The 7,811-nt window shown below is 44.9% G+C and overlaps 1 non-coding gene across 1 annotated transcript; it reads right to left on the minus strand.

Annotated features, from left to right (window-relative positions):
* Positions 1-3,631: 3,631 nt before the first annotated feature.
* LOC132648840 (small nucleolar RNA SNORA17) lies at positions 3,632-3,765 on the minus strand. Its single transcript, XR_009587241.1, has one exon. It is a non-coding gene; the product is annotated as a small nucleolar RNA SNORA17 (small nucleolar RNA).
* Between the last annotated feature and the right edge of the window lie 4,046 nt (positions 3,766-7,811).

The following is a 7,811-nucleotide window of genomic DNA, read 5'->3' on the forward strand; positions in this document are numbered from 1 at the left end:
GTCCAGCATGCTGGGGCTACCACCTTCACAACCTGACAGTGGCCCCAGGGAAGTTGAAGGCCCCTTTTCAAGCCAGAGAAGGGAATTCCTACTGTGGCCACATAACCTGGATTGGAATTGGCTGGTGTCCATAGAGGCTACATGACTTCAGTCAGGGCTTGGCCCATTCCCGTGAAGGCCATGTGACTCTGGTCAAGGCTTAGGGGGGCTTTTCAGACCAGTAGCTAAGCAACCTCATCTCCCTAGGCCAATTGCCCTGGTCTAGCTGGTTTCTGTGGTTTTCCCTGCAACTGAAGTTTCTTTTTCTGAGGAAGGGAAAACTCAGGCTTGTTCTGTGTAGCAAGAAAACAAATATTTAATCAGGCCCTCTCACTACTAAGTTGTTTCAACAGTCAGCACTCGAAACTGAAGAGAATAATTTTGTTTCAAGGGATGCAGTGCACTTCAGTGGAATCTGGGTTCTGTCAACCATTTGCACCTGTAGCGCAGACAGGAAACAGGGAACATGTGGATATCTGTTTGCCTCATTGGTAAGGAACCTCCTGGCCAGGACTTGGCCAATAGGGGGACAGCAAAGCTGAGGGGAACCTGCCTGGCTATGAAATGGGATGGGAGGAAGACAGCAATTGCAGTGGCTCTCTCCATCTTGAGAATGTTCCATATAGAAAATCTGCAAGTTTTAATTCCTTAGATCTATGGGATTTGGAATTCTAGCACAGCATGAACAGTCTATAGCTCCAATGATGGAATATGGTAGCACAGAGAAGAAACAAAATGATTGTTCATAACACTAAGTGAAATGATGATGCACAACAGATATTATAGGAGAGAGGTTTATTGGGTGGAGATGAAGAGAGAGAGGAGAGAGTGAGACATGATAGGGGTGGGGGAGGCCCAACAGAGAAAGGGGAGAGAGCAGGAGAGAGGAAGAGAGAGACAAAGTGGCAGGTTGGTCCTTTTATGGAGCAACTGAACCACACCTGCCAGGTGTGACTACCTGGCGGGGGGGCGGGGGGGCACACATGATGACACCATAGGTTGCTAGGCAACCCAGAAGTAGGCTGCCTAAATATTAACACTAACACAATGTTTAATGCTCATAAAAGAAAAGAAAAAAAAAAAGAGGAATGTGATTGCTGGCATGAAGACAAACCCCCCTCAAACCCTTGCTCTCTGATCTGACTGGATTTCCAATTATTGGAGCAAGGTCACAGCAAGAACCTCGGGAAGTTAAAAAGGCTCCTAATGAGGTGGGGTATGCTTGTGTTTGCATGCAAATAGGTCAGCCAGGATGGGGACAGCAGAGTGGGGAGGTGGTGTGGTTGGGTTGAATAAGGAAAATTTAAAAGTCTTTAGTTCTTTCCAGACTCTTTATCTAAGCTGTTTTTCTGTAGTCACCAGGGATGGTTTTGCTTCTCATGGCCATGTTTCTGCTCTGTGGAAACCCACATCTCAGTTGAGCAAATCGGGGCCAGGGTCTGGCATACCAGAGGCTCTCAATGGTGCCTCCTCAGAGGTCTTTTTTAAGTTTTCGCCAAAGAGGGATTGTCAAAGCATTAAAGCAAGTGGGGAAAGGCCAAATAAGATTCTTCAGGAAGCTCTGAAAGCTACGCTGCCTGTGACATCCTGGTTACAGGATGGAAAAGAGCAGTCTTCATGCATGGACATACTTCTCAGGAGATGGCTGGAAATCGGTTAAACCCAACAGCCCAGGCTAAGAGAAAGACTATGACAACTTTGCATCTCTGTTGAAGAGAAACATCTGCAGAGGCCCTGTAAAAACATCTGTATGAGGACCCCAAGGCAAGCGTGAAGGGGGCACTGGATTCCCGGAACATACTGCCCAGAAGTGTGGTGATGTAATAAAGTGAAAGGCATTCCCAGAAAAGCAGCATCAGGGAATTCCTTGAGCGGACCCTTTCCTAGTGAGATAATTCAACCTGGCAGGTTTGGCTCTGGGAACCACTCTGACCTCACCTCTCCTCTTTTCCCCATTCACTTGAGTTCTCTCTTACCCAGCTCACAGTAAATGCCACCAGAAGCCACACAGCTATAGGGCACGTTTCCCAGCTATAAGAACAAGAGCCCGGCCAGCCTGTTTCTCAAGAGCTGTGCTGGCTTTTCAAATCTGTTCTCACGTTGAAGCCTTTGCTGTCTCCCAGCTCAGGGACTAACAACTCTGAGAGTCTCTAAGACACGTAGAGTGCTTTTTAAACTATTAGAATGGCCTTCCCGACACTCTCAGATACCCTCTCACTGTCTTCAGAACGGACTTTAAGGGTTCTGTAACGGTTAATATGGATGGATTGTGCGTATTAAGAAGGATCAGCACAGTGTTTCAGCCCGTGCAGAAACTGCAGAAAAGCAGTTTCCCCCCATTCCTGGCCTCTGGTTATGACTAATCCCTCTATTGCAGTTGTCTTTGCTGTCACAGATGGAGTACGTGTCTCTCCGTGTCTAGACTGTTTCATTTAACATTGTGCTCTTTCATCCCATCTGTTTGGCTGCAAATGGTAAGATGTCACCCTTTTTCTGTAAGTACGCAATATTCCAGTGCGCGCACGTAGACCACCTCTTCTTTATTCTTGGAAATTTCATGCCCGTATACAATGTTTTTAGATGGTATCCACTGCCCTCTCTCCTGCTCCAACTCCTCTTGGGCTGACCAAATTTAAATAAGTTAATAATTTGAGTACTAATAAACTTATTGAAGTAAATTAGTAGGGGGATGGAGAGGTGACTCAGCGGGTAAGTGTGTACTTGCTTCTCTTCCAGAGGACCCAGGTTTGATTGCCAACACCCAAATGGCAGCTCACAACTGTTTCTAACTGCAGTTCCAGGGGAATCCAATGCCCTCTTCAGACCTCAGTGGGCCCTGTATGCACTAGGTACACAGACATACAGGCAAAATACTCATACACATAAAATCATAAAATAAAATCATAAAATAAAAAGTAAATTAATTAAAAGCAAATAATTAACTTGTATAGCCCTCTGAGTCCAACGAGTGCTGTCCAGAATACGTATCAGTGCGGGACCAGTCCATGGAAGCATGGTCAATTTACCAATGGCCACACCCTTAAAGACAACAGAGCCTCCACCCGCCACAGCCATCTGGCAAGATCTCCTCAGTAAGGGTGAAGCCTCCTCTGTCCCTCTGTCACCTCACTGGAATGTTGAATGGCTTGACCAAGCCCTGGAAACCTGACAGGGGTCACACGGGAATGAAGACACACATACAGAACAGCTGGCACCAGGCGGGCTGCACTCACTCTACTGGAGAGCACCTACTCTATAACCCAGTACTCAGAGAGCATCTCATTTATTATGTACAGCACAAGGAGGAGGGGTTAGCTGCCCTTGATACAAGGTCTCTTTAGGGGAGGAGTCTCAGGCTGTCAACATCTCAGGCATAATATGCCCCCGCCCCCAGGCATGCACGGAGCTGGACTGGTGGTCTGTCTAGCTCCCTGTCTGGGCCCTATGGTGCTATCTAGTAGTCATCTTGCTCCCTGGACCTGCCTTCCCGGGCAGGGTTCTCCAGGTTCTCCAGATCACTTCCTGCCCCAGGAGCTCCTCCAGGGTTGCATGGCACTGGGACTGGTGGTCAGCTCAGGCTCCTTTTTCAGGGAATGTTAGGCTACTAATCAACCAGATGATCACAAGTCAGAACACTGAGTGCAGACACAGCCTCCATCTTCCCTGTCACCTGCTGATGCACGTGTGACACAGCAGCCACACCTGCAACACCTCTAGGGGAGCAGATGGTTCTTAATCCCTTGAGTTATTCTCTCCCTTGTCATAGTATTCTCTATTTTCCTTCTCCTTTTCCCCCCCTTAAATTAACATGGTTAATTTATGGTTTATTTGTTTTTCTTTTGGCCTTTCCTCTTTCTTTATTTCATTATATTTTCCTCCTTACTATAATCCTAACATCTAATATTTTTATTCATTCTTTGAGAAGTTTATACATGCACACATGTATTTCAGGCATATTCATCACCACTCTCTCTTTCAACCCCTACCAGATCCCCACTCTCACCTTCATCTCCTCTATTTTATAATAATATAACCCTCTGAGAACAGATGATGCTTCCCAGATACACATGGGCATGAGGCTATCTACTGGCCTCATGGTAACCTACCAGGGGCCACATTCCTAAAGAGAACTGGTTCTCCTTCCACTAGCAGCCACCAGTTGTCAATAGCCAGGGGTGGGGACTGCTGTGCCTCTCCCTGTCCATGTGGGGACGCTGTCTGGCTTGATGTTGTGCTGGTCTTGTAGAGGCAATCACAGTCACTGTGAGTTCCTGAGTGCCATGGTCTTGTCAGGTCCTGAAGATACTGTTTTGCCCCATTTCTCTTTGACCTCTGGCTGTCATAATCTTTATGAGCCTTCTTCTGCAGTGCTCCCTGAGCCTTGTGGGGAGCTGTGATGTAGATGTCCTATAATCGGCTGAGCATTCTACAGACACTTACTCTCTGCGCTTTGACCAGTTGTGAATTTCTGTATTAACTGCCATGCACTGAACAAAGACAGTTCTCTGATGAGGACTGACAGCTGCACTAATCGATACTCTAAATAATTTTTTAAACTCCACAGTACTTCTGCTTTTTATGTTCATACAACTCTGTGTTGCTCTTGTTGTTTGCTGTTCTGTGGTCATTGCTGGTATGCTAGAGAGCTTTGCTCAATTTTAAGAACGTTTTTATGTCTTGTTTGGCGTGGTATTGCTGTTAGAGAAGTTTTGTTTTCTCCCTTCTGAGAAGTACCGGGGACTGAACTCTCCAAGTAGGCTGCTCACCAAGAAAATCCCCAAATAGAACCAGAAAAGAGACTCAAACCAACACATGCACAGATTGCAACACAGAAATGCAAAAACAGGACAAGATGAAGCCTCCAAAAGATCATAACCCCTCGATTACCAAATCCAAACACCCTGAGATGTTTGAAATGTGAGACAGATAACTCAGAGTATACTTCTTTAAAAAATGATCGATGTCCATTGTGATGGGTAATGTCAGTTGTTAAGTTGACTAGACCAGGAATTGGCTGACAAGCCTCCAGACCTCAGACTATCTGGCACCCCTGTGAGAGATTATCTTATTCGGTTTAATTGAAGCAGGAAGAGCTACCCTTAATGTGGGCAGCCTAGATAAATGGAAACTCAAGAAAGAGGCAGCACCACTCTTTTGCCAGTACCCATTAGTTCATTCACAAGGTTGGCATCTTGCTTCTGCCGCCGCAGCCCCCGCCACCATCATTTGCTAATATTAGAATGCAGCTTCATCAGGAACCCATCAGCCCCGACCGGAACTGCTGAGGCACTCAGCCTCAAAGACTGATGAACTGCAAAGTTTTCAGCCTCACCGTTGTGAAGGCAGCTATTGCTGGGCTAGGGACATGTAAGCCAATTTTTAAAATCCTCTTTTACTGTATGGTTGTCCGGTTGGTTCTGCTCCTCTAGATGACCCTGGCTAATACAGTCAGGGAGATAACAGGCTAGAAGTCGCTGTTGTGAGGCCTGGTAAATGAGAGGTGTCAGGGTAAGGAGGGAAGAGACTATTCCAAATAACGAGGGGAGGAATTTCAAAAACTTACACTATGTGTGAAGAATGCAGAGACACGAGGCTGATGGTACTCTGATGAGACTAGAGCCCAGGCAAGCAGAGCTCCCAAGACACAGCTCTCCAGTAGAGCAGGAGGCTGGCAGAAGCCCAAGCCAGGTAGCCTTGACAGACAGAAGGTCCCAAAAGACCAGCCCACAGCTCTCACAGTCCCTCTCACCCTCTCCTCCCTCCCCCCCTGGATCTTCCTGCCCTTATCTGATGGGATGGGCCTACAGAGGAAAAGACTTTTTACTAGTTTAGAAAGCTGTGGCTGGACGGCCTTAGGGCTGAGTTTAGGGAACATTCCTAAGTCAAGGAACTTGAATTCAACCTGCCATAGCCTCAGGGTGAGAGATATCCTTAAGAGATATCTGCCTTTGGCTATCACACCGTTTAAACAAGGTACTTAAAGGAACTGAGGTGCCCCAGGAATGTCATACAGGGACAGGAAAAGCACCTAAGCCTGGCACCAGCCAGAGGGGAAACTTGCCATCTGGAAAGAGACGTCTCTCACTCTCGGGGTATTATCTGGCTGTGTGTATCTGCATTTGTTTCCATCTGTTGCTGGAGGAAGTTTCTCTGATGATGGATAAGGAAGGCACTTTTTCTATGGGTATAGTAAGGAGTCATTTTAATGCTGTGCTTCTTTAGAAGAACAATAGAGTTTGGTTTTCCCCAAGATCCCTGATTTGTAATAGGTTCATGTTCTTGATCATCAAAGCAGCATTTTGAGTGTAAGTTCTATCTCATGGAGTGGGACTTCACCCAAATCAGATATTGGTTGGTTATGCTCACAAGCTTTGTGCCATTAGCACCAGCATCTATTACAGGCAGGTCATTCTTGTTGATCAAAGGGTTTGTAGCTGGCTCAGTTCTCCTTTGGTAGCATACAACTTAACTCTCAGTGCCATGAAAACAGGGGTGAAAGCCCTAGATGGGCACCAGCTTGACTTCTCCATGTTAAATGAGTTGTGGAGGTGTTGTCTTTAGCAACAGAGCCTTACTGCCAGTTTGTGGAGAGCAACCAATAGCCTTGGCAATAGTCTGGGTTGTTTGGTGGTTTCTATGAGGCCTCATTGGTCAACAACTCAATTAGGTGTAACCCATTCCTGGCACTGGAGGTTTTCATTTGGTAGTGAGAGATGTCTAGGCGGGGCTTTGCTTCCTTGTTATTTGGTGACTTCATTTAGACTTCTTTCTTATATTTATATATTTCTTCTACTGTAATAGGTTTCCATAATGATTCCTCAGATGTCCTTTAATTTCAGCTGCCCTTCCCTATAATCTCTCCTTTACCCTCTCTCCCTTCCCCCTTCATTTAATCCTTTCATCCCAGTCTCCCCACCTTCTCCCTTCATAAGTATATATTCTGTTTCCTCTTCCCTGTGAGATTCTTTCCTAATACCTAGTCCCTTATTCTATACCTAACCTCTGTGGTTATACAGATTATAGGCTGCTTGTTGAAGACTTCACAGCTAACATCCAAAGTGAATACATAGCATATTTGTCTTTTTGTGTTTTCAGTATCTCACTGAAGATTTTTCTAAATCCATCCATTTACCTGTAAATTTTATGATTTTGTTTTTTTTAAATACCCGAGTAATATCCCATTATGTTAATATACCACATTTAAAAAATCCATTCATCCATTTATGGACATCTAGGCTGTTTTCAATCTCTAGCTATTATGACTAGAGCGGCAAAAAACATGGATGAGCAAGTGTCTCTGTAGTAAAATGAAGTATCCTTTAGGTTATATGCCCAAGAGTGGTATATCTGGATTTTGAGGAAGCTACGGAAGTTTTCTGATGGAGTTTTTAGGGTCATTTATGTATACTATCGTATCATCTATATATAGATACTCTGACTTCTTCCTTTCCTATTTGTATCCTCTTGCTATCCTTCCATTGTCTTATTGCTGTAGCAAATATAGTACTTCAAGTACTATATTTAATAGAAATATAGAATAGAAAGAGTAATATAGAATAGAAAGAGTAAGCAACCCTACCTTGTTTCTGGTTTTAGTAGTAATGCTTTGAGTTTCTTTCCTTTTAGGTTGACGTTGGCTATGGGCTTGCTGTAAATCACCTTTATTATGTTGAGGTGTATCTCTTGTATCCCTAATCTCTCCAGGACTTTTTATGATGAAGGAACATTGATTTCAGTTAAAGGCTTTTTCTGGATCTAATGAGATAATCATG

Source organism: Meriones unguiculatus, chromosome 17, assembly GCF_030254825.1.
Source record: "Meriones unguiculatus strain TT.TT164.6M chromosome 17, Bangor_MerUng_6.1, whole genome shotgun sequence".
Lineage (NCBI taxonomy): Eukaryota > Metazoa > Chordata > Mammalia > Rodentia > Muridae > Meriones > Meriones unguiculatus.